This window comes from Triticum dicoccoides, chromosome 1A (genome assembly GCF_002162155.2).
Source record: "Triticum dicoccoides isolate Atlit2015 ecotype Zavitan chromosome 1A, WEW_v2.0, whole genome shotgun sequence".
In the NCBI taxonomy this organism is placed as follows: Eukaryota; Viridiplantae; Streptophyta; class Magnoliopsida; order Poales; family Poaceae; genus Triticum; species Triticum dicoccoides.
Window position 1 is genome coordinate 430,557,723 of NC_041380.1, and position 27,900 is coordinate 430,585,622.

At 45.0% G+C, this 27,900-nt stretch overlaps 2 long non-coding RNA genes across 2 annotated transcripts; one reads left to right on the top strand and one right to left on the bottom strand.

The window, feature by feature from the left end:
• The first annotated feature begins 22,161 nt into the window (after positions 1 to 22,161).
• On the top strand, positions 22,162 to 24,181 carry LOC119298519. The gene is made up of 3 exons (XR_005145886.1): positions 22,162 to 22,707; positions 23,004 to 23,108; positions 24,086 to 24,181. It is a non-coding gene; the product is annotated as an uncharacterized LOC119298519 (long non-coding RNA).
• A 17-nt stretch (positions 24,182 to 24,198) lies between these two features.
• LOC119298441 lies at positions 24,199 to 25,055 on the bottom strand. The gene is made up of 3 exons (XR_005145868.1): positions 24,997 to 25,055; positions 24,741 to 24,877; positions 24,199 to 24,292 (listed from the first exon to the last, which is right to left on the bottom strand). It is a non-coding gene; the product is annotated as an uncharacterized LOC119298441 (long non-coding RNA).
• Positions 25,056 to 27,900: the final 2,845 nt, after the last annotated feature.

Below are 27,900 nucleotides of genomic sequence, written 5' to 3' on the forward strand. Positions count from 1 at the left end.
ATCAGGCTTTGTACTATGACTATACACATGAGGAGTCACTACTCCGCACCACTACCGAGATGCTCGAGGATAAGGACCGCGAAAACCGGGACTTGCGTATGGAGCTTTTCAACTCTCCTGCTGATCACTAGGCCACCTTGACTCAGTTTGCACCTGCGGTGCAGGCAGGATACATGGACCTGAGGGACCTGTACCCTGTACGGTCTGGGTTGCCAGATTGTATGGAGTTGCATGATGTAGGAGGCATCACCCCTCCTCATGGTCCCCGTCTGCCACCGTCTATGGGACCAAGGCCACATCGGAGTCCCTATGGTCCGCAAGCTCCACATGATCGTCTGTTTCCAGATGATCATGTTCCACTTCCATGCTTTGGTGGTGACTTTTATGAGGATTACTATGGAGTTGTCTGAGCTAGTAGTAGTTTCACTAGTACTATAATAGTTGTATTCTCCATAGTCCTGCGTGACCGTGGGATACAACTTGGTGTGTATCACGCTCCGGAGGTGTAGAAAAATAATGTATAGGAGCTTGGAATGCCTCCGATGAGATGTAATGTATTTCAGCGTAGTTGTACTCTAGCCTGGGCTTGTACTAAACTATGTACGGTGTGTATGACCAATGGTATATATATGGTAGTTTCTATATTACCATGTCGTGCAATGAACATCTTAGCATTCCATGTCATCCATTACATTATGCACTTCCTTGCCAAGTTTGTGCCATCCTTGTCTAAACCGTTGTCTTGTTTTTCCTAGGATGGTCAACACCCGCAGCAACCCTGCTGCCCCGGAGCAGGGGGAAGCCAGTGCAGCTAGGGGTGAAAATCTGCCTCACCCGCCTTCTCTGGCCGAAGTTATGCTGGAGGCGGAAAGAAACAAGCGTGAGACTAACCGCTTGCTGGAGCGGATTGAGCAGAACACTGCACGCCATCAACGAAATGACTTGGTGTCAATCAATGACTTTATCAAGTTGTACCCACCAAAGTTTAATCATTCCGTCGAGCCCCTCGACGCGGATGACTGGCTTCGCAGCATCACCCACAAGCTACATTCTGGCAACGTAGCCGAAGCTGATAAGGTTACCTATGCTGCCTATCACCTCGAAGACCCTGCTAGCCTTTGGTGGGAAAACTTTGAGGCTATGCGCTCGGTCGGACAAATCACTACTTGGGCTGAATTCAGTGAGGCTTTTCGTGAGCATCACATCCCAGAAGGTCTCATAGATCGCAAGAGGGAAGAGTTCTGCAATTTTACCCAAGGCAGACTGACTGTAGATGCATATAGTCATGAGTTTGGGAATCTGGCACGATATGCTCCTGAAGAGGTATACACCGACACTAAGAAGCAGGCAAGGTTCTGCAAGGGACTTAGCCCTGAGCTTCGCCGCGATCTTCGTCTGCACGAGTGCACCTCCTTCCAGAAGTTGGTCAGTAAAGCCATCAGTGCTGAGACAGGCCAGTCTGACTATGACGCTTCACGGAAGCACTCTCGTGATTTTGGTTCTTCATCCGGCTCTGGATCTCAGAAGTGCCGAGTGTGGATTCCAAGCACAGCGCTGCCACCCAGGTTCATTCTGAGGCCATCCTTTGAGGCGCCTCGCCCCAACCAGCAGTTGCACCACCTAAACCCTATGGTGGCCCCACTGCTAATTCTGCTCCACGCCCCAATGTTGTGACATGTTTCAAGTGTGGAGAGCCGGGTCACTACAGTCGAGAGTGTCCCCAGAACTACAACCCCAATCAGTCTGGAAAGTCCATTGGCTATGGTAAGCCAGCGGGAAAGACATTCTACGCCAAGCCAGCCACCACTGCACGTGGCCATATCAACTATGTCTCAGCTGAGGAGGCTCATGAGGATCCTAACGTCGTCCTTGGTACGCTCCTTGTTAATTGCCATCCGGCATCTATTCTTTTCGATACTGGAGCATCTCATTCATTCATATCTGAGAGCTATGCTCGATTGCATAACAGGACATTCTGTGACATGCCCACTACCATGGAAATTCAAACCCCTCGCTCTAGATGGCAAACCTCCAGAGTAAGCCATGGGAATGAAATTCTTGTTGATAGACTTGTCTTCCTTGCATCTTTAATAGCTCTCAAGTCCTCGGACATAAACATCATCTTGGGTATGGACTGGATGTCAGCTCATTATGCTAAGATTGATTGTGCCACTAGAACCGTTCAACTTACTCACCCATCGGGCAAGATAGTCAATGTCTTAACTCGAGTGGCCAAGCGCCAGCTTTACTCCCTAAATGCCAACCCCCTTCGAGACCTTGAAGATATTCCGGTAGTCCGTGACTTCCCGGATGTCTTTCCAGAAGAACTGCCAGGTGTTCCACCTGACAGGGATGTCGAGTTTGTGATAGACCTTGTTCCAGGAACCATCCCAATTTCTAGAAGACCCTATAAGATGGCACCCTTAGAACTAGCCGAGCTTAAGAACCAACTCGATGAGTCCTTGAAAAAGGGTTTCATCCGTCCTAGTTCCTCCCCTTGGGCTTGCCCCATCCTCTTCGTCAAGAAGAAGGATGGAACGGATCGGATGGTTTTAGATTACCGACCTGTCAATTTGGTCACTATCAAGAACAAGTATCCGCTTCCCAGGATCAATGATCTATATGATCAACTCGCTGGATCCTGAGTCTTCTCCAAGATGGATTTGAGGTTGGGCTACCATCAAATCAAAATCACAAACAGGGACATTCCCAAAACGGCCTTTGTTACTCGCTATGGCCAATATGAGTACATCGTTATGTCCTTCAGGTTAACCAATGCCCCAGCCACCTTCTCTCGGTTAATGAACTCGGTCTTCATGGAGTATTTGGATAAATTCATCCTAGTATACCTCGATGATATACTCATCTACTCCAAGAATGATTAGGAACATGCCGAACATCTAAGGCTGGTATTGACGAAACTTCGAGAGCATCGCCTTTAAGCCAAATTCTCCAAGTGTGAATTTTGGTTGCCAGAAGTGACCTATCTAGGCCATGTAATCTCTGGTAAGGGTATTGCTGTCAATCCCGAGCGAGTTCAAACCGTCCTTGATTGTACTCCACCTGAGACGGTCAAGCAAGTTCGGAGCTTCCTTGGCTTAGCGAGCTATTGTCGCCGCTTCGTCGAGAATTTCCCCAAGGTTGCTAAACCTCTAACTGAACTCCTCAAGAAAGATAAAAAGTTCGAGTGGACCCCACAGTGCGAGTTCAACTTTCAGGAACTGAAAAGATGCCTTACATTTGCTCCCGTACTGGTGCCACCAGATTTCTCCAAGGATTTTATTATCTATTGCGACGCCTCGCGACAAGGACTAGGTTGCATACTCATGCAAGATCGTCAGGTAATTGCCTATGCTTCACGGCAATTACACCCCCATGAGGAAAACTATCCCACACATGATCTAGAGCTTGCAGTTGTAGTCCATACACTGAAAACTTGGCGACATTACCTTCTCGGTAATCGTTGCGAGATCTTCACCGATCACCAAAGTTTGAAATATATCTTCACCCAACTGGATTTGAATCTCACGCAAAGATGTTGGGTCGAGTTGATCTAGGATTACGACTTAGGAATAACTTACACCCCGGGCAAGGCCAATGTCATGGCCGACGCGCTAAGTCATAAATCTTATTGTAACAACCTAATGTTACAACAAAGTCAACCACTTCTCCACGAGGAATTTCGTAAGCTTAACCTTCACATAGTTCCTCGAGGATTCCTATCCACCCTGGTGGCGAAGCCTAACCTTACGGATCAAATCATAGCTGCCCAGAAAACACCGCTAGCGGAGTTGCTAAATGTTTTTTCGTGGATGAGTGAGGTGTTGTTTTCTTTGAGAACCGCTTGGTGGTTCCCAAGAAACAACATCTACGTTAGTTGATTCTTAAGGAAGCTCATGATTCCCCTCTCACCATTCATCCCGGTATTACTAAAATGTATCAAGACCTACGCTACAGGTTTTGGTGGACTAGGATGAAGAGAGAAATTGCTCAATACATTGCTAGTTGTGACGTCTGTCGTCGTGTTAAAGCAGAGCATCAACAGCCTGCTGGCACCCATCAACCCTTGGCTATTCCTGAGTGGAAATGGGATAAAATCAGTATGGATTTCATTACTGGGTTTCCCAGGACCAAGAGAGGGGATAATGCCATCTTCGTCATGATCGATCGTCTTTCCAAGGTGGCCCACTTTCTACCTGTTCGTGAGAGTATCACCACTAGCCAACTAGCTGATTTATACATCTCCTGAATCGTGTCTCTTCATGGTGTCCCATTGGAAATTAACTCATACCGTGGGAGTCTCTTCACCTCTTGATTTTGGGAAAGTTTCCAAAATTCTATGGGAACTCGTCTCTCTTTTAGCACCGCCTTCCACCCCCAATCAAGTGGTCAAGTAGAGCGAGTCAATCAAATTCTGGAGGATATGCTCCGAGCTTCTGTCATCTCATTCGGAATGGATTGGGAGAAATGCCTTCCATTCGCGGAGTTCGCTTATAACAATAGTTATCAAGCTAGCTTGGGAAAATCTCCTTTTGAAGTTCTCTATGGACGAAAATGTCGAACGCCTCCTAACTAGTTAGAAACCGGGGAAATACAACTCTTTGGCCCGGATATGATTCAGGAAGCAGAAGAGCAGGTTCGCGTTATTCGTGAGAAATTGAAAACAGCCCAATCTCGTCAAAAGAGCCAATATGATCGTAAACATAAGCTCATGACTTATGAAGTCGGCGAGAAGGCTTACCTTTGGGTTACTCCGTTAAAAGGAACCCATCATTTCGGTATCAAAGGCAAATTGGCTCCTCATTACATTGGACCCTTTCGCATTCTTACCAAACGAGGAGAAGTTGCCTACCAATTGGAACTACCTTCGCATCTTTCCAAAGTTCATGATGTCTTCCACGTTTCTCAACTCAGGCGTTGCTTCGCGGATCCTATCCGTGGAGTGGACCACGAAACGCTTGATCTACAAGATAATATTTCATATAGGGAATTTCCCATTTGTATCCTTGATCAAGCCGAGCGTACTACTCGACGCCATAACATTAAGTTTCTCAAGGTTCAACGGTCACACCATTCCGAAAAGGAAGCCACTTGGGAAAGGAAGGATCGTCTTCGACTCGAGTACCCCACCTTCTTCCCAATGGATCCTAAATCTCGGGACGAGATTCTTTTGAGTGGGGGTCAGTTGTCACACCCTAGCTAGTTCATGCATTAGAATGTTGCATCATGTTTAATTTCCCAGAAAACTGAAATGGGGATGACAGAACCCCCAGCACCCCCCTGGAACAACTATGGTTTACTAAAAACTTTTTCAGTGAACCTGAAATGCCCTTCTAAAAAGTCCACCCTTTTTGTTTTGGGTTAAAACCTTTAACAAAAATGGTGCACACTTTTCGAGGACATCTCGAAGTCATTGGATTAATTCATATAGTATTTGCATTTGGGCATTTAAATGCTATAAAATATTTTAAATGCTCAAATAATCATAAACTAAAATGTTTGGTTTTGGATATATTCTAAGCAGTAGCCATGATTAATTTTACGATTTTTGGAAATGCCCTGGCATTTTAAATAAAGCTCTGAAGTTACAGAAATAATAGAATAAATAAAAACAGAAAAAGAAAGGGAAAGAAACTAACCCGGCTAAACCCCAGCGGGCCCACCTGGCGGCCCAGCACTGTGCTGGCCCATGGCCAGTCAGCTGCTTCCTCTCGCCAGGCAGGAAGGCAGGAGGTGAGCGCCGATGTGCCTGGGCTCGCCACGGCGCCACCTGCTTGCCAACCGGGCCCCTGAACACCTGGACGACCTCCACGTCGTCGCCCCGACCCCGCAGATCTCTCCATTCACCCCAGCTCTCTCCCTCGCTCCCTCGACGCCATGGCCGACGCAGCCGCGCCCGCGCCATCGTGAAAACCGCAGCCACCGCCATCCACTCGTCGCCTCGTCGTTCCAACAAGCTCCGCCATTGTCCACTGCTTCGCCTCGACCCATCCCCGATCGCTCGCTCGCCCCCGCGTCGCTGCACCGAGCTCTTCCCAATCCGCCATCGCCGGAGATCCCCCTCGCCGCCTCGCTCAGCTCCGACCTTCCCCGAGTGCACTTTGACGGTCGTCGCACCCGCCGTGAGCCACTGAACCTTCTCCCCCTCTCTGTTTTCCCCTTGTGCGCCATAGCGACCGCACCATGCTCACCCGCATGCGCCGCTGCCTGTGCTCGCCGCCAACGAGTCTCCAGCCATCTAATGGTCTGGCCGTCGTGCCCAGCTTCCTCCCCGCGCCGCGTAGAGCACGTACGTGCCCCGCATGAGCCACCACGGCTGTCACGGCGACGACCCCGACCTCACCCGAGCCTCGGCGACCGCCAAGGTCGACGCCGGCGACAACTCCGGCCACCCCAGGCCCAACCACCGACATCACTCGAAGCAGACGAGTGTCAAATGGTCGCCGGAGGAGGAAACCCGCACCCCTCCGCCGTCCCTGGCCTTGCCGGCGACGAGCCCCGGGTCAACTCCGGCGAGTTTGACCCGGGTTGACCCCAGTTTGACCCCCCCTGAGTCAATGACATGTGGGGCCGGCTCCTAACTAAAATAGTTCAATTTTTAGTTAGTGCTAATCACACTGTTAGGGGTTAATGACCTCGCTAACTAACTCCGTCTCACTGACATGTGGGCCCAGGGCCTAACTAACATAGTTTAGTCCTAACGAAACACTAACTAACTCTGCTAGTTAGTTGTGACACTGACAGATGGGGCCCACCAGTCAGGTTTGACCTGGTCTGGCGCCTTTGACCCGCTGACGTCACACTGACGCCAGGCTGACGCAGTAAATCCTTTTCTGGATTTATTCTTATATAGGAAATTCCAGAAAAATAACCAAAACTTCTAAAAATCATAGAAAATAATCTATAACTCAGATTGAAAAGATTTATACATGAAATTGATCAGAAAAATTCAATCTTTCCATCTGTAATGGTTTCATGCATGACAAAACACTTTAACATTGCTGTTTAGGTGAAACAAGATAATACTCTTATAAAGCTTAAAAACATAAGCTTCCATTTGAATCTTTGATTCAAATGGACCCAATTCATATTGTTTCACATTGCATTAGGTAGGACCCCTCATTTTGCCATGTCATAGCATGCATCATATTGTTGCATATTGCCATGTGATGACTGTATTCTGTGGTGTCTTTCGTGGTACGTTCTGCCTCCGAGGATATCTCTGATTATCCAGCTGAACGGCAGTACCCTACTACTACATCAGGCAAGCAGCCCCATTGATCATATCGATACAATCCCATGTTTTTGCTTCTGCTCTCACTGCATTAAGACAACAACGTTTCAAACTGCTGTGTGCTACGGTAGTTGAACCCTTATCCTCTGCATGACTTGTCATTGCCAAAGTAACTAGATGAAACCCACTAGCATGTGTAGGAGTTGATTGAGCCATGTATGTGTTTCCTACCTTGCTATGCCTGCTATGCTTAGAGTTGTGTTGGGTCTGGTTCATCTGGGTGATGGGCTATAGTGAAATGATTATGTCGGTAATGTGAGGGATGTATTGAACATGTTTTGGTAAAGGTATCGATGAGAGGCCATGTAGGAGTACATGGTGGGTTGTTTCATTGAGGCCGTCCATAAGAACTGAGTTCTGTATGCGTGATTTAAGATTCAGCTACTACCACACGTTGGGCCCTAAAATATGACCCCGCTCGACTTATTGACCCCTCTCGTCCTCTGTCCAGGAGTTGCAACTAGTTTGTGGTGTTTGTAGGTTATGTGTTGGCGGCTGTGCGTAGCGCTGACCCTATGGGTGGGCTATGATGCGGTAGATACACTGTGGCCCAGTATGCCGGGCGCCCGTTTGGCGTCTCGGGACCATGTACACATCGTTTGGGGCCGTTGAGGACACCCCGGCCGGATTTCCTTACGGATGGAACCCGAATAGGAGATAAACCTGGACTAGAGACTTGTGCGGTTAGTCAGGTCGTGGTCTACACCAACGTCGGCTTTCGCTTGAAGTCTGCCGACCACATGTCGTGTGCAGACGCTAAGTGGTGGAAACATGTGTGATGAAGTACACCCCTGCGGGGTATAAAACTATTCGAATAGCCGCGTCCACGGTAAAGGACTACTTGGTTGCCTATACAGTTCATAAACAAGTTAATAGTTACTACTAAAAGACTCAACATAAGTGTGAGTACCGAGGATGGCCCTCTCGTAGGATGACGAGGGAGGATCCCCGGTGGAGTATTGTGTTGGTGATTAGTGGACTCGTGTGTGAAAACTATTTTACAGTGGTGTCTCGTAGGATAGCTTAGCCAAGAGTCAAAGCTGGCTTGCTGCAATAACTCCACCACCTTCTTGAGAATAAGCATGTATAGTAGGCTCTGTTGTAAGACTTCCTGAGTACCTTTGTACTCATGTTGCATTAATTACTGTTTTCAGAAGACAACACCGCCCCCTCTGATGGGTTTTATGTAGACTTCGACGTTGATGAGTAACTTGCCACCCAGGTGCTGATTCTGGCCATGGAGGGCCCTATGTAGATAGTCAGGCTTCGACAAGCCTTCTTTCTTTCTAGTGTCTGTACTCAGACTATTTGCTTCTGCATGTGCTTGTATGCTTGTATGCTTGTATGACTTGAGTGTCGGGTCATGTGACCCCTACCTGTATGAACATGTTATGTATGGATCTCCGGAGCCTTTACATAAAGTACTTGAGTTGTAGAGTTTTGTTGTGATGCCATGTTGTATTTGCACATATCGAGCATATTGTTTGTATGATTGAAATGCTTGGTATGTGTGGGATCCGACAATCTAGTTGTTTATCCTTGGCAGCCTCTCTTATGGGGAAATGTAGTCTAGTGCTCGTTGAGCCATAGTAGTCCGCTACAGCCCGGTTCACCGGAGTCCTGCTAGCCCAGCACTACTGCTCAGGACACTTGACTGGCCGGCATGTGTTTCACTTTGTTCCTATGTCTGTCCCTTCGGGGAAATGTCACGCGGTTACATCCGGAGTCCTGCCTAGCCTGCTATAGCTCGGGTTCCCCGAAGTCCTGTTAGCCCAGTGCTACAGCCCGGATTCACTCGCTGATGACCGACATGCTCGATTGTATTCATGTATGCATGTCCCCATAGGTTAGTGCCGCTTTGGGTTCACGACTAGCCATGTCGGCCCGGGTTCTCTGTCGTATGGATGCTAGCGAGACTATCATATACGTGAGCCAAAAGGCGCAAACGGTCCCAGACCATGGTAAGGCGACACCCGTGGGGATACCGTGCGTGAGGCCGCAAAGTGATATGAGGTGTTACCGGCTAGATCGATGTGACTTGGAATCGGGGTCCTAACACTGTCTTCATCAAGACACGACCTTGGGGTCATCTCGCAGTCCCCAAGATGGTTTGGCTCACTATCTTTCCTAAAGTTCTGCCTGGCATAAGAGATATGACTCTAAAAGAGAAACAAGGGGACACATAACAGGTTTCACAATTATATAAGCAGATAAATGGATATGTTCTGCATAAGGAACATGTTTTTACAACTACAATTTAAAACTTGTAGTTGTTGCAAACATCCAATCAGATGTAAACAGCAGTGGAGGAAATGATGCCTATCCAAATCTATACTAGAACAAAGTTTGGAGGCTTGAGAAGGATGAACTTACATTACATGTTAACACGGGCTGGACAAAGCCCTTCTCCATGTTGATTGAAGGATAATTCAATGAATTCCCCAAAGAAAATTCTTTATAAGTGTTGCCATTATTCTACAGTATGCAAAGAGTAAACATAGAGGATAATGAAGCTCAGGTGCAGACTAATGATACATAATCAAATAGAAATTAATTAAGTACATCATTACAAGGCAAAAGGTACTGGCAAGAGGAATGCAGACATCAATGTGTGCAGTGGCATTGGCTTTATTCAACATTTTGGTAAGAGTAAATGTAGATATGATAATTTGGAGAAAGTGGAGGGCAGGGCAGATAAGATGCAGAATAATGCTAGACAATCAACTATCTCGTGATGCTTGTACAGTAATACCACCACCGTCCATTATTACTTGTCGCTCAAATGGATGTATCTAGCACTATTAAGTTCTAAATACATCCAATTGATCAACAATTAATTCGATACAGAGGGAGTCCATGACAACAGGAACTTACACGAGCAATCCAAAACTTCATAACCATTGTGTTAATTCTACATTTATCTAGGAGTAAATATAGATCTTATAATTTCAAGCAAAGGGAGGATAAAGAAGCAAACATTTACAGTGATGCTACATAATCAAATAGCAATGAGTGTAAGTATGCCGACAAAGGGCAAGAGGTACTGACAAGGGCAATGCAGAGCCCAGTATTGTCGTGAGATCCTATGATCCTTTGAGCAAGGAGATTCATCTGAAATTAGTTTTCATACAAGAGAGAAGGAAGGCACATGCAGAAATTTAGGAGCTCAAATTTTGAATTCATATCATAGACAGTACCTGACGCTGGGCTCTCAGCAGTTCTAATAGGGGTTTGGCCACTGGAGTAGGGGTAAAGTCTAGTGGTATAATTGGGCCTATCTTTTCTGTGGCTGCTGATCTATCTGATTTAATAGGTATAACTACCTTTTCAAAATACCTAGTTTATACTCCTTGAGGATCTGCACTCACCCTCTTCATTTTGGACATCTATTATGACAGAACAATATTTGACGAGAAAAACATTGTATGACGACACATGGAATAGGTACAGAAAATGGATAGGGTATGGCATATACGCATATATGATGCTTAAACTAAACAGATGGTGTAACAAAGTAGAAGTAATGCAAGACGTCAGATGCAAAATATGTGTGACCAATACAACCTTGCCAAGTTGGAGCATGCACCTTGATGGGTGAATAAGATAGGCCATCCTCCACCATGCCAGGTTTGTTATCCAGTGAATTGTTCCGCAATATTCCTTTCGTGCGGCCATTCTCATATTCATTTTGATAATGTCAATACCTGACATGCATGAAAACATGAAAACAAGTGAGATTATCTTTGTAATGCAGAAGTGATTCTAATCCAATACTTCCTCCCTGTAACCCCTTTGTGCTATCTCTGCAATTCTTCTAAGAGGTGCCATGCATGCTGTAATTTTGTGTGTGCATTAATATAATGTGGCCTACTGCTCAAAATATGAGAGATCCAGAACTGATGATACTTTGCAGATGACAGCTTCAACATATAGTAAAGAAGAACAAGTCGACCCGACCTGACAGATTCAAAATATACTAAGGGAGAATAACTTGACATGACCAGTCGACCGCAAGAGAAGAGGATCATCTTAAAGAAGAGTAGAAGAGCAAGCAGATTGAAGATATTACAAGTCTTTATATACAATGTCAGTTGGCCACCCATGATGAACCAGAGCGTGCAGAGAAATACTATTCCTTCCGGTCTCTCCATATGTGGCTCACATGCATTTCAAAACTTAAGTAGGAACATTGAGCTGAGCAATTAAACATCTCTCAGTTTTACTAATATCAGCATAATATCAGATTTGAATTTCTAAAACTGAGCTTGTTTAGCTCGATGGGTGGAGCAGTGCTATTACGACACGAACCACTACAAAAAAATACACTTCCGTGATGATAAGTGTTTGTCACAATAGATCGCTTTTTTTGTCATGCATGTACATCCATGACAAATTTATGACAGAATCAAGATAGTCATACCTGTGCTGTCATAGAAGTGTTTCATGACATTACCAAAATTATCATCACGGAAGTGTCCACTTCCATGACGATAAATCGCGCGTCACAGAAGTGTTTTCGTCAAGGCTGACCGACACGTGGCATCCACCGTAATGGAACGCCGTTAAGCTATCGGGTTGGGTTTTGGATCCGATAACCCGTTAATAGCCCCGACCAATGGAGATTTTCCACGTGTAAAATCATCATTGGCTAGAGGAAACACGTGTCGACTCATCATCGGGACAGATGTCATCCACTCACTGGACAGAAGGCGCCTATGATACGTCGACACGTGGCAGGGCCCAACAAGTTTAAATGGCTGGCCCAACTAAAGGCCCACAAGATTTTGCGGACCATAATGGGCCGGCCCAGCTAAAGGCCCACGAGATTTTGTGGACCATAATGGGCCGGTCCAGGTAAAGGCCCACAAGATTTCATGGGCCATAATGGGCCGGTCCAGGTAAAGGCCCACAAGATTTTTGTATGCCATAATAGGCCGGCCCAAGTAAAGGCCCACAAAATTCTTGCGGATCATAATGGGCCGACCCAGCTAAAGGCCCACGAGATTTCGCCGACATTAATGGGCCGGCACAGCTGTAGGCCCACATGATTTTGAGGACCCTAGTAGGTCGTCCCGTTAACTGGCTGCCATGTTTTGGGCCAAATGTCGGCCCATATTTGATAGAGTCTATTAATGGCGTGCCATTCTCTGGGCCTAATAGTGGCCCATATGAGATCTGGCCCGTTAAAACCCTACCACGCTCTGGGCCAAATTACGACCCAGATCAGGTCCGGCCCTTTAAGAGGTTTTGGGCCTAATTATGGCCCATATCAGATTCGACCCGTCAACTGGACACTATGCTTTTGGGCCCACTTGCTAAATGCCCACTTAGTAATTCGGCCTGATATTAGTTTTGGCCTGTTAAGGGCCCATTTAACATTTCGGCCCTATATTAGTTCCAGCCTGTTAAAAGCCCGTCATATAGTTGGGCCTAACTACGACTCGGTTTGCATCCGGCCTGCTCGCAGCCGATATCTGATTGGGCCAAACAAGGACTGAGACAGTTTTTCGGCCTGTTAAAAGCCCGTGATTTGATTCGCACAATCATGGCCCGGGGTTCATTTCGGGCTGCTGCCGGCCCGTGAGCTGATCGGCACGTTTCAAGCCCAACCTACATCATGATTGCATGACGGTCCGATTATGTACCGTAATTTTACGGTTTGGCCGGTTTACTTCGAAGACAGGATATATATACAATAAAATAACTGTAGCATCGTGAATAAGAAAAAACCTATACTATACAATAAAGAAATTACGGCATATTACATCCACTGGGCATCAAAGTTCGCCACTATGATAATAAAGCACAAGCAGACAACAGATTACATACACTGGGCATCAAAAATCACCGCCAGTGCAAATAAACACGCCAACAAAATAATATACAAAACCGACAACACTTCAATAAAGTTCAAGAAAGGTTAGCCCTGCTGGGGAGCTGCAGCACAAGCAGCTGAGCAGGATGATGAGACTGCGCTTGTTCAACACTTATATCTACCTCACTCTGAAAGATAAACAAGCAGACAGATGACAGGTTTTGAACATAAAAGTATCAGTGCAGACAATTCATCACATTTCTTACTGACGAATAAAGTGACACGGTTTAAATTTTCATTAACACAATATGGTATTGTTCAGGTCAAAACATGGCAGGAAATGGCATTGTGAAGGAGTTGGCAGCTTCACGACACCACTGGATTACAGATCAAGAACTCATAAGTATCAATGGTTAGTGTGCTGTCAATTTATTCCATTTCAGATTGGCAAATAAAGAGATGGTTTAAATAATAGTAGAATGATATAACATTTTCATAGTTAAGACATTGCAGAATATGACATTGTGCTGTAGTGGGTAGGTTCACCACACCACTGGATTAAAGATGAAGAACAGAAGCATACATGCAGTGCAAAAGAAGATCACTTGCTCTGTATAGTTTAATTTACATGGTATGAAGAAGAAAATTGGTTGTACAACTGAAAACTTAAATTGAGAAAGGACGAACTTTTGTTTATGAGCTACATATAATAAACTTTAAACAAACAATTTTATGCAAACACCAAAAATAAACAGCTGTTGCAGTCATGCCTAACCAAATATATACAACAAAGTTTGAAGGCTTGAGATGGACAAACTTACATTATTGGTGAAGACAGGCTCTATAAAGACCTTCTCCATGCTGATGGGGGGGGGGCAACTCAAGAAGTTTACTACAGAATCTTCTTCAAAAACATTGTCTTTATTCTACATTTTGTTAAGAGTAAATATAGATGTGATAATATACGAAAAAATGGAGAATATTTAAGATAAGATGAAGAGTGATGCTACATAACCAAGTAGCTATAAATGTAAGTGCAGCGATACAGGCAAAAGATACAGCCAAGAGCAATGCACAGCTAAACTTCTTTAGTACCAACCTTATGGTAAGAATAAATATAGATCTGATGTGTAGAAAATGGAGGGCAAAGGAAAATAAGCTGTAGAGTGATGGTAGATAAACAACTACCTGTCATTATAAGTACACTGATAAAGGACAGCATTGACATTGGATATATTGTACACTAATGTAACCATTCATACAGATCAGATAATTTGGAGCGAACAACTGATAAGCAAGTTATCATGCATACTCCTGTCACATAATGAACTAGGTATGTATGCAAGTACAGTGATACAGGACAATAGGTACTAACAAGAGCAAAGCAGCGGGCAGCATATTTGCGATATCCTGTCGTTCTTGTCAAACCGTAATTCTTCTTCGAGCAGATTAACTGCAAAAAAGATCCGTAAGGCACATGCAGAAAAGTAGAAGTTCAAATTGTCATGTGATTTCATAGACAGTACCTCATCCTGGGAACGAGACCAGTGCAAAACAAGGTTTTTCCATTCAATGTCTTCTAAATTCAGCACAGGAGACTTCACCAGAAATTCGTTTACACACTTGCCATCAAAGTGTGATTTTTCAGGTAACACCGATACTACTGCAATGCTTCCTTGAAAAGCACAAGCAAACTTTGCTCGTCATGACTATCCAGATTGACCATCGCCTAGTTACAACAATGTAATGTAAATCATTGATGTGTTCAATCAGCAGAAAACAGAAAAATAATAGCCATGAATAATAGCACTTACCCGGAAGTTGGACAAGAAGATGTGAAAATGGTGTTTGTCTTCACAATAATCTTCCCATGATTGGAATATATGCACGTAGTCCCTAACAACATTGAAAGCATTGTCTTTTAAATTGGGAATAAATGGAATGCGTTTCCAATCTGCAGGAATTGGCCGTCTCTGTAGTTGGGATAGGTCTTCGGCCGATGGACTTACTGGACTTTTTGCTGGAGTGGGATTTTTCTGTGGTATAACTAGTGCTATGGCAAATTAAATCGGTATACCTTTTGCTGGAGTGCAGGTCCTGTATGGTGAGGCTAGTGGTGTGGACAGTGAAGTATGGGTACAGTGTGCTCGAGTCGGTCCGACGTTTTGTGTCGCTGGTTGTAAAACCAATAAAAGTGGGGTGCTTTCTGATTTCTCCGGCACCACCATGTTTTTCAAGGACTTTGCTGGTACTCCTTCAGGTTCGGCGATCACCCTCTTCCTTTTCGATGTCTGATGCACAAGAACAGCATTTGATTGGAAAAATATGGTATGATGACAGATGAAATATGTATTAATAATAGATGGGCATGGCATCTCGACATATCTCTACTCCTAATGAAGCAGTTGGTGAATAGTCTGCGTGGTTTATTTTCGCTAGTTTTTTCGTCATCCTCCCGCCTTCGTTTTATTTTCGTCATCCTCCCACCTCCGTTAACTCGCAACCCTCCTGGGAAAAAAACCGGTGCCAAAAAAAATTTACGATCGATCCCTCGTGCCCACAGTAGATCGTTCTCCGCCGCCAACCAGCCCTTCGCACGCCCGATCCACACCTTCGCCCCCGTCGCGGCCGATCCATCCCTGTGCCGCGGCCGATCCTAACCTTCGCCGCAGCCCTCGCACATCAAAGCCGCCACCCGTCCATCATACGATCTGCTTCAGGATCGCTGCAGGAGACGGCGCCATGATCCCGTTTAGCAGACGCCGGCGATCTGTATATCACCATGCGATCGAATTCCTCCCTCAGGTTCATCTTCCCTCTTTTCTCTATTTGGATCAAGACGGAGAGAATCAGATCTGAGACAGAGAGAATCAGATCAGGATAGAGAGACGGAGATGAGGATTGAGGCCATGGGATCCCTTGCTAAAATTGAGAGGGAGGGAGGGAGGGAAAGGGTATCCTTCTGCAGGACTGTGCGGACCTCGTTCAGTTCATGATGCATTGCCTCATTCAGTTTCTGCTATGTTCTTAAACTGTTCTTCTTTTCATGTACTAATGTATGTCCTGCTAGGAGTAGTACCACCGTAGTCTTCTTTCTCTGTACTCCAAAATCTTGATCGGAAAGATACCACCTATATAAAAAGAAAAGTAACCAGTCATCATCACTCCAATGTATTCAAGTAAGGAAGCATGTGTTCGATGAGTTATGCAAGGCCATGCTTCCGTGTTTTGTGTGGATGCTGGAACGCACAGGCATCTTATCTTCTTGCTCCTTTATACAAATTTTGGTATTTTATTTTTTAACTGACAGAACCACTCTATATTTGTCGTCATGGAAATTGTAGATCCAGTGTGAGAATATCATAGCTGCGCTAAGTAAATGTACTATTGTTTAGAATGATAGTCTCACTATTTTTTTAAAGGTAGGATGGTTTGCCTTACTAATTGTACAGTTTTAATTTTTTTGTTGTTGTTCAATTTGCTCTCTGCCATATTATTCTATTTTTGAGAGTTCATGAAGTCATTCTGAAATTTTATTTTTCATGTTGCTCAGCTCCTTTTGTCTACACTCTGTCAGGCTGCAACAGCCTAGGTTTCTATTTTCTATCTGGGCTCCACTGGCAGTAGTAGGATGCTCATTGGCAACCCAAGGTGTGTATGCCCCTACTTCCCCAAGGTACTCAAGCCCCATGCCTGGGGCGACTTCAGCCACTGGACAATAGTTCCACCTTAATTTGTTCCATATATGTGTTGCAGTATTAATGCATTTTCCATTCAACTTTCTAAAGATTTTTGTTCACAGATGTGTGCTGTTCTGAAGCATGTAGCACCACTTCTCCTGACTGCTATAATCAGTGGAAGATCTCATGACATGGTATGTGGTTCATGTTTTCTGTACTTCTTGATATTTGACTTTGTGAAACTAACTGACTGTACTAAAGATAGGCGTCATGGTCTCATGGAATGGACATCATGGGGCTTATTAGGAACTCTGAGTTCAGCGGGCACCATGCCAAAAGGTGAAGCAACTTTTGGTATTTTGTTATGGCACGATTTGTTCTTCTGTTTCCTAAACTTGATCGCTCACTTGCTTTCTTTCACATGGTAAAGAGGTCAATCTCTTCCAATATCAATGTCTAAAGGTTAAAAAAGACCCAGGTTACACCATATGGTTTAGGTTGCTCACCTTGGTGGCTGACTAGGCGTTCAAAAATCTTAGTGAGAGTATAAAGGACATTGTTGATGGTGCAATAATGGAACACAACAAGTTGTGTGTGTGTGTCGCACGACCTGGGAGTCTACATCTAAGAGTTCCTTTCAGTTTTCTTTCAGAAACATTTCTTTATAAAAGTTCTGTTGGACACTTATCTTCTCTTTACTTATCGTTTCGTGGGACTATGAAAAAGTTCATCTGTGTGTAACTACAGGGTTCTCGAAGTCCGCCCTCTCATTGACAGGGTGAAAGTTGTGGAATTCTTGCTTTAACTGCCTGGAGTAAGATGATAGGACATACAAAGATGCATTCAAGGTAAGCTCCAGTGAAATTAGGTGTTCATAAGACAATTCTTTCAAGTTGCGACCTACATTGTGGTGTCTCCGTTCATCAAGTTCTGAGCACCAGCTCTAGTGAAATTAGGTGTTCATCCAGCCATACTCCTAGGTAGATTTCTTTGGTGTGCTTATTATTGTGTAGTTAGTGGTTATGCACATGCCTCATCATCTGATATTTCTGCAGTAGTTACTGAAAGCAATCTGAGGACAAAGCTTTGATTGTTGTTGTAGTTGAAGATTGAGAGTTGCAATGCAGGCACAGTTAATAGGCATAAGAAACTATAGAAGATTTATCAAACCAGATATGGGCTTGGTTATGCACTGAATCATTATGGAGGATCTCAGGTAATTAGGCCATACACCCAAAATTAAATTTTACTTGCTTTTAGATGTTTAGGGGGCAGATGATGTTTCATATGCTAGACTTAAGTACGCACCTTTTAAGAGTATCACTGATACTCCAGTCACCCATAAAAATGGAAGTACTAAAAATTAGTTTGTAAGGAAAATAACTAAATAGTGAGTCTGAGCAAACCTACTACCTAGATTACATGAGATCATTTTAGCTCTAAGAGTTTCTTTTATCTTTTTTTACATTCTGGTAAACATGTGGGTGAATAACTGTTAGAAATTGTTCTGTATGTACACGTGCATTCTACTAGAACTGATGCTTGAAAGAATAAAAAGTTCTATAATATTTGTAAGCCAAGCAGTGGAAAAGCTCACTCCTCACAGTAGATAACTAGAATCTATGTATCTCCTTTGTTGAAACCGAGTCCACAGGTTTACTCATGTCATCTGTTTTTTGTTGTTTGAGGGAAGGATTGTTAGGAGCCCATCTCTTTTGCAGCAAGCCCTGCAGAAAGAGAGCTAGATATAATGGTACTTGCTATCCTTTTAATGGACACTTCCTTTTGGCCTTTTTTAGTTTCTCTAATTAGGTAAGAGACTTCAATGAGTGAGAATTTTTTGTTCCCTCCCTTTTTCATTGTCTTTTGAGTTTTGCTTTGTGGTGAGAAGAGGATAGAGATACCCAATAGCCGTGGGGATCAGAGATTAGGTGAGGTCACATTGTTTGTCTCGGCTTTACAATGTGAGGTAAAGGAAGAAAATAAAGTAATGTTAGAATATTACAATCATATATCTAGACATATCTCTACTCCAAATGGAGCAGCTGGAAAATAAAAGCCAAGAGAAGTATGAATCCGAACATGATCCCCTCCGTCCTCCTCCCACGACGCGCGTCAGGGGAGAAACCCTAGCGCCGCCACTGCCGGGACCCCCTCCTCCTCCCCTTCTCCCCTTCCCTGCCGCCGCCTGCGAGCAAGGCCGGGCGAAGCCCGGTCGGCTCCGGCGATGTGTGTGTGGGGGCGGGTCTTCCCTTCACCGTGTGGCCGCGTGTGGCGCAGGATGGCATGGCCGTCGAAGGCGCGTGCGAGCAGGGGGCATAGCAGCGTGGCATCTGAGTGTGGGGCGGCGACGCCTGGCCAGGTGCTCGTGCGGGTGGCTCTACGGCGAGGGGTGGCTGCGATGTTGCCAACGGCTGCGTTTGTGCGCGCCCAGATCTGGCAGTGGCTGTGCCCGTGGGTTGCGCTAGCTTAGCTATTTCCTGTGTGGCTCGGCACGCACGGGAGCTCGGCAGGCGGCGGCTTGGGTCGCCATTACACCTCGCCGTCCGGCTGTGTGGTCACTGGTGGTGGATAGCGGCCGCTGGTGAGATTTATCTTGTCCAGCCACGGTGCAGGTCTGAGTGCGGCTCCAATCCAGCCCCTGTTGAGCTTGCACATGTCGCGACATAGGGCTGGACTTTTCCCAATGATGGCCATAGTTGAGGGATGGATCCGACGCCGGGAGGGCCACGGAACCATCCTTGCCTCCTATTAGGTGGCACACCGGGGAGCTCGTCCTTGCACGGCCTGGCAGGACGGGGCGGTGGCGACCGAGTGCGGCCGGCCCGGGGGTGGGCTCAGACCTGGGTACCGTCGAAGGGCAGGGAAGAAGGTGCCTTCCCGCTCGTCTCTTTGCCTGTCATGGCTGCAAGCTTCGGTAGGGGATGGTGTCGGGACCATGGGTGTTGGGGCGGCGGCCCTGGAGGTGGGAGGCGTGGGCTCATGGGCGAAGCTCACGGCTCGGGTGTGAGCTAGCTGTCGTGACCATGCGGGGGGTGTGGTGCTCAGGGTGCGACAACCGGAGGGGGAGGTCTGGCGGGCCTGGTTTGTTGTGCCTCGCCTCAGGGGCTGTGAGGACTTCCCGGGTTGAAAACCTGCTTTGGCTCTGCCAAGCCGCAGACGACGTCACCTATGGGTGGCGCCTCCTTCTTGAAGGCTTCGTCGCGGCTCCTCTACATGCTCCGATTGCTCCGAAGGAAACCTTGATCTTGGGATCGGGCGGTGGCGATACCCCTGTGTCGTGCCCTTCTTGAAGGCACCGCCTTGGAGTGTTCGGCTTGTCATGCACAACTCTCTCTCTCTCTCTCTCTCTCTCTCTCTCTCTCTCTCTCTTCAAAGTGACTCGCTCACGGTTGAGGTCTCCGGAGACTACAAGTGGTGCTATCCCTGCCTACATGTAGTTGCTTGGAGTGGAGGGGGTGATCTAGCAGTTCATATACACCCTTGTATCTTGCCTTGTGTGTGTTGTGGGGTGAGTTGTATGTGTTGGTTTGTATGGTGATTGTTGCTTTATATATAAAGCGGGGCACGCGCCTTTTTCGGTAATGGAGCATTTGGTTGTCTCCGTTTCGGGTTTTCTTTCATCCCACCTCCCACCTTTGTCTGGTTTTTTGTGGTTACTATGTAATACAAGTGGATTTTCTTCACACATAAGCCATGAAATATTTAAGCCTGAGATGATCACCTTCTCGGGATGCTACTTTGGGGGTGGAAAATTGAGTTAATTGAACTAGGTGAAATATGCAAGAGCTAGAAAACACTAATGTAAGAGATCAATACTCATTCGGGTTTTGACAATTACACCGTTACAGTTAAATTTGCTAGCAAGAAAGTTACACTGATAGAGAACGGCGGCATTGTAAATACCATCTTAACAACTGAAGAAGCAGGCTTCATGATCTGGGCATTGGGGTCAGGACGCCCATATCTTGCGTCGGAAGATGTATATGGAGCATTAGAGACATTAGCGCCTGTGTTAGACATTAGCTCCGAGGCGATTGTTTAGTTCTAAGACATTAGTCATACATAATGTTACATTCAGATAAAGATTTTACTTTTCCCAGGGATAGAATTATGAAACCTTTAGTCTTGGGATCAAAGTAGATATTGCCTTAATATCTAAGCCATTTACGGACATGACCGTGAATATGTTCAGTGTAACATGTATAGCATAATAAAGTTGGAGAAGATTAAGGAATGGGGCATTTTAGTTAATCATGCGGGCCTAGGGTTTTCTAAAAGAGAGCAATGTCAGAGAATCCATCAGTTAAAGTTTGTCTTCGATCCAAACACGTAGTCAGATTTTCATGCCATGGGCTCGGTAAATCGAGAATGATAGACGCCTTCGACTTTCCAGCCATGGACTCACTAGATCAATAGAGAGAGGAAGAGAGCAGTGAGGGGGTGGCGGCAGCTCAGGAGCACGAGCGCGGTGGTGGCCATGGAGAATGAGCGAGCATGGAACGGGGACCAGAGGCAGGATGCGAGAGCTATAGCGTCATCTGTGGTGCGACACCATGCGGCAATCGTCCGAGGTGTTGTGGAGGCGGAGCGAGGCCGTTCGGAGTGAAGATGAGCAGCGTAGGATGGCAAGTTGGGTGGCGGCGACGGTGGGGTGCTGCAGATGGAGGCGTTGGGACGGGCTAGCGACAGGAAGGGGATGGGGTCGAGAGCGGCTGCGATGCATGCATGCGTCCCCACCATTGTTTTGTGACCAGGCCCACGTAAAATTTAGCCAGCAAAATGATCCATGGTGTAAGGTGCCTGAATCCATCTATCTGTGGTTAATTTTATTTATGAACATGTTCGTGTCTTCTTGAATTGTAGCCTTTTTGGCTGAGGCCATGCATGGAGAAGCTGGTCTCCAGATGCATCTGTCAGCCATGGGTTACAAACTGAATTAACAACAAGTATGGTGATAGCGAGTGTTGTCGTTATCTCCAAAGAATAACAACTATGCAACATAGTGCTGAACTTTGACATTTTGCGTTTTGGTTATAAGTTCCTTTTAATATTTGGTGATTTACTAATTAATCTTTCTTTACCAGCTTGTGTTGTCAAATTATGGTTTCACTGTGGGAAATTTATTTGAAGGTCTCCATGATGGCATAACTCTATGTAGACTGACGTGTCGATTATTTTGGCATGCATTTTTGGCACATCATTATCCAGATACTTTTTCCATTACTATGACATCAAACTTTATTTCATAAGTTGTGTACTATTAGATTGCACCTTTTGTTTATATCAAGATCTGAAGTAATTGACTTTATGTTCAGTTTTGTTTTTTCACTCACTTCATAGGAAGCATTACAATGGGATATATTGTTCAGGAGTAGAGATACTTTGAGCCCACCGTCACCAATATTCACCTCGTCTGCCCAAGTCCACCTTTCGCCATGAAGGGCCACTCCTCTACGGTAGCAGGGATGACCAGGACGCGGTGACGCCCATGGACTGACACTTGTCACACTCCACAAACGATCCTACCTACAGAGCGGTGGCGCGGGTGGGCACCGGCAATGAAGAGGGCATGCTGCATATCGACGCTCTTCTTTTGACTACATGTTCAACCTCGGCCGACAGTGTCATAAACCGCGTCTTCAACCTCCGTCGTGACCCTTCCTCTCAGACGACAAGCTTGCCACCTTCTCGCTGCTAGACAAAAGTTCACCAGAGAAAAATGATCCCATCACCGGGATCAACACCGCAGGGTCGTTGACTTGGTTGATCTCTTCGATGTAACTGAAATTGGTGGGTCCATGTGGTTGGAGAGCACGTTTCTCTGGGATCTTGATGCTATCGTGCTCATTGTACACGCTCGCGTGATGGTGCTTGACTCCTTGGAGCAGGCTGGCAACCACCGCCTGTTGGACAAAGTAAGCTTTTCTGGCCTTATAAATAATCCTATTCTCTTGTTTCTTTTTTCTGATTGATGATTGATTCGATTGGCAGGGAGACTTATGTAGGAAATAGTACAAGCTAACTCAAAATCATCTCTTACTTGATCAATCTTGTAATTATAAAGAGAAATTAAGCTACCAAAATGATTTAGTTTGGTGAAGTTTAGAATATTAACTTCTTGGTTTAGTTACCTAGGCAATGGAGATCCCATGCAAATTAAGAATAGAGGTTGATTGATATCTGACAAATGACTTTGCTTTCTACTCTACAGTTTCAGAAACTTTGTACGAAGCTGGTGCACATAGGTTCTGGGTTTGTACGAAGCTGGTGCACATAGCCTTTGTTCAGGTAAATTAGACAGGCATGCGGACTATAGGTAGCCTCTCTTTTTACCCATCTTTGCTATTGTTAATAAGTCTAACAATGAACTGACTACATTTACATCTTTTCACCTTTGTTACCACAAAGCTACTCAAAGGTTCAGAAATAATACGTCGGCACTTTAAGTTTCCCATTTCGAATGCCATGATTTGCAATTTGTGATTTGGGATGCGGTAGTAAGCTCTTTCTCGTGCAGTTATGTTGTTGTGAGGTGCTACAGTCTCCTCTGATTGTTCAAGCAAAGGTTCTCGAAAACAGCATAGCCATGTATGTTGCTTCTATTAGGTGAGGATGACAAAGACTGCATGTGTGCGCACGTGGGGGTTTGTGGATTCGGGCACGCTAAACTCCCTTACAATCCAGACAAATCATACATTCAAACCATCTCGATGTTCTTCGCTAGCTTCGTCGCGTCGATCCTGTATATATACTATTGGATCCTGAAGCCCCAAGTCATCATCTGTTCCCGTGATTCATTAGCAAATACAGAAAAACATGGTTGTTTATATTATATGTATGTTGTTGGGTAGGAGTTTTTCTCACTAGATGTGAACATTAGGAAGGATATATCTTGTAGCAGATCAGATTCAAGATCATGTCATGATTTCTTAAGGGCCTCATGATTATTGTTGTTTATTTTTTCCTTTCAAAAATAAAAATACCTAGGTGATTATCCTAACTATCATAATTGTACAAGCAATATTATCAGAATAACTAAGCAATTTTTTCTTCAGGTCAAGTACAAAGTTTAGGGTGAGTTTTTTTAGATTTATAGTGCCTAATTTGAATCAACAAAGACAGTGATATTGCAAGGCTTGGAATTTTAGACTCACTTTCTATTCCTAGCATAAAATTTGACATGTCTTATGCTTATATATGCAACAAGTTAATTATTTAAAATGCCCGTGGCAACACACGGGCATTCTACTAGGAAACATCATATAGTAGCTAACTACCTCATGATTACAACAGTAAATATTGATAGGAGTACAAGCATTGGAGGAGTACTCAGTACTCACCATGTTCGATGAAGTCGTGGTGGTGGTGGTTGAGGAAGTCGTAGGTAACGGCGGCATCATCACGGAGCAGGGACCATCTTCCCCTCGATTTAATCTGTAGTAATCCATGTACTCCCACTTGTAAACTATTTGAAATGCAGATCCACTCCAAGAATGTGCTCTAAAATGGAGTAACATGGAGTATACTCTAAATGTTTGGTTTGAGCCCAGTAGATCAATCAAAGTACGCTGGCGTGGATCTGATCAGTTTGGTTTGAGCCAAGCAAAAGTACTAAAATCCTGACAAAAATAATACTATAGCACGATACACATGATTTCAGAGATGTTGATTTCAGTATATACAACCCATTGATAAACATGATTTTCAGAAATGTTGATTTCAGTTAAACTACAACGTTTACTCCAAGTAATACTCTAAGAAACAATACAAGTACACCTACTATACTGAAAGTACTCCTGTGGTGCAAATACTCTAGGCAGAATGTACTACTACAGTACTGAAAGTGTACTCCTGTTAGTACCGAATTTACTGAATTTAGAGGCATCAAAATTCTCACACCCAAGTTCAATCATCTAAACATGGAGTAGTGCAACCGAGTGGTCTTTACCATGCCCGAATCGACAAGAGGTAGTGGTATCAGGAGTTGCATCGTCCAGGAGCAGCAGCAGCCTTTCCAATCGCTCCTTGCGCCTTGCCTTTCCAATCTACTCATGCGGCAGAGAGCAGTTCTTGTCCACAGTACATCTGCATCCATATTCCATCCAGAGCAACAATCACAATCAGCTCCAGAATCTCTCCTTGCCTTTCCCCAAATCATAGGCTCCAGAGATTGGAAAGACGTGGGGAAAATTAAGGATGCAAACCTTGCAGGTCGAGCGTGGGGAGCTCGACTTCGGGGGCGACCTAGGAGCAGGTGACGAGGGACTCGTAGAAGTGATGGAGCACCAGCAGCGTTTGGGATGGCAGTGTCCAACACGACGCTCCTCCTTGTAGGTCGATGGCGACAAGGAGTGCCAGCGTCCGTCGCCGCTGTCGTTGAGCAGAACAAGGCCGCCGTGCCCGCGCTCGTCAGGCTCCAACTCGACCTCACCAAAACAACTAACTTTGGCTCGACTGTGATGCAGAGGATGCGGGTGAGAGGAAGAGGCGACGCGGACGAGAATGCGAGGAGGCGACGTGGGGAAGAAGGGCAGCGACGTGGCTGAGTCGCAAACGCAGGTGAGGGGGAGGTGCATCGCCGATGCATGTGAGGGGGAGGTGCATCGCCGCCGCGGGCTAGGGATTTGGGGGAGTGGGTGAGCAAGGGGAATGAGCGTGAAGATGGGACTGAGCGAGTGGGTGAGTGAGTGAGTAAGCGAGGGGTAAACCTGGAAACCATAGAAAGTAACTTTTCCGAGAAATGTACTACAAAAACCATCAATATTCAAAATACAAGCATTTATTTTTGTTATCACTATTTTAAAATAATACTAATTTAGGAAATTGCAGGATGTGTCTGGCTATTATGTTTTTTATGCTCTGGTGGAATGGTAAAGAATTACTTCGTCCGGTTAGTACGATGAGTATTTTCCATTGCACATTTTAAGATCTTCGACATGAATTATTCTCGTTACACGTTGCTTGTGTAGGATGTGTATAAGCTGAGGAAGAATGCTTTATTATATTTGCTTAAATACTGTGCGAATGAAACTGAAGACAACATTCTTAATATTGTGCGAAAATTTCTTAAGGACAACAACTAGATATTAATTTGTAATAGAATTTTAGTTGGATCATCACTATATGTAGATATCATTAATTTATCTTTTTTATCAATCTACATTGTAAGCGAATTGGACTTCAATAAATATCCAACTTTGACCGTGCTATCTTGTCTCTACATGTGAAATTTGACATGCATTATGTTTACATAATTCTAGAAAAATATTTTCATAGCACATGGCAAGGCACCGACATTCCTCTGCATGTGAAATTAAACATGCATTATGTTTATACAACTCAACCTAAATATTTCAAAAGCCCGTGACAACGCACGGGCATTATACTAGTATGATGAGTAAACTAAGTAGATGGCGGTACAAAAAAGTAGAAGAAATGCAAGACAACATATGCAAGATACGCGCAATCAATAAAACCTTGCCAAATTAGAACAGGCACCTTGATGGGTGAACAGGACAGGCCATCTGCCTTTGACTCCTCGAGGTTAGAATAGTCATTAGGATAATATTCTGAACAAGTATCAATAGGTGGGGATCGTACGAGTTTCATTGCTTCCAGAATGGCACTCAATGCCTTGCTGCCAATTTTGTAAGTCATTGCAGTGTTCCACAATATTCTTCTGATGCGCGGATTCTGATATTCACTGTAATTGCGTATAATATCTGAGAACCATGAAAACATAAATAGTTGTGAGATTATCTTTGTAATGCAGATGATATTCTAATATAGGGACGCCCCTGTAAACACTTGTGTGCTATCACTAGATTTTGATGAGAGAGCTCATGTATGCTGTAATATGGTGCGTGCATGTATATAATCTGGCACAAGCTCTACAGGAATCCAGTACTTTGTCGTCTCCCATAGCGGACGACAAAGGCAGGGACGGCTGACGGCAAAGCACTTTGCCGTCCGCGGCGAACGGCAAACAGTGACGGCAAAGATAGGGTCGGCAAACAGGTCCTTTGCCGTCTACTTTTTATGGGGGACGGCAAAGAGCCCTTTGCCTACAGCGGCTGACGGCAAAGAAGGGGGATGGCAAAATGTTGCACGTCCGCCAGCGTTACTCCGTTAGGCGGCTAACGGCGGCCTTTGCCGTCCACCAGCGGACAGCAAATTTGAGCGCCTCTTTGCCGTCCGCCAGACGACGTCAGCTATACGTCAGCGCCCGCTCTTTTTTGCCGTCCGCCCAGCGGACGGAAAAGGCAAAGTCTTTGCCATCAGCTTGGCTTTGCCGTCCGCCACGGTAGGCAAATTGGCCAAATGGTCCATCCCCAGGAAGCACAGGTGGGCGCCACATGCCCCCTTTGCCGTCTTCCACCGACGGCAAAGGGGTCTTTGCCGTCTGCCGCGGACGGCAAAGATCCTGCACTGCCTCTTTTTTGTTCTGTTTTTCTTATATCCAACAATTATCACAACAAATATTTCACAACACATATATATATCCATCACATAAATATCCAGCACATATTTATCCAACATAATAAATATGCAGCACATATATATCCATCCATACATACATAGTAGGTTGTACATAGCTCCATCGATCCATACATATTACAATATGCAAAGTTTCATCATAGCAAGCGAGTAGAATAAAAGAAGTGCATCAAAGGAAAAAACAGGAAAAAGCAAGCAATCCATCATAGGAAGCTGGCTTCCGTGAAGTGAATGAAACCTGCAAAATGACAAATAAGAAAGTTAGAAAAAGAAGACTAGAAGAAGAATTAGACTAGAAGAAAAAGAATAGAACAAGAAGACTAGAAGAAGAAGTATATGCCATATATTAGCTAACTTAGGTGAAATGTATCGTTTATGAGCTAACCTAGGTGAAATGGGTAGTTTATGAGCTATCCTAGGTGAAATGGATCATTTTGGAGCTAAGTTAGGTGAAATAGGTCGTTTATGAGCAAACCTAGGTGAAATGGGTCGTTTATGAGCAAACCTAGGTGAAATGAGTCGTTTATGACCAAACCTAGGTGAAATGGGTCGTTTATGAGCTAAGTTAGGTGAAATGAGTCGTTTATGAGCAAACCTAGGTGAAATGGGTC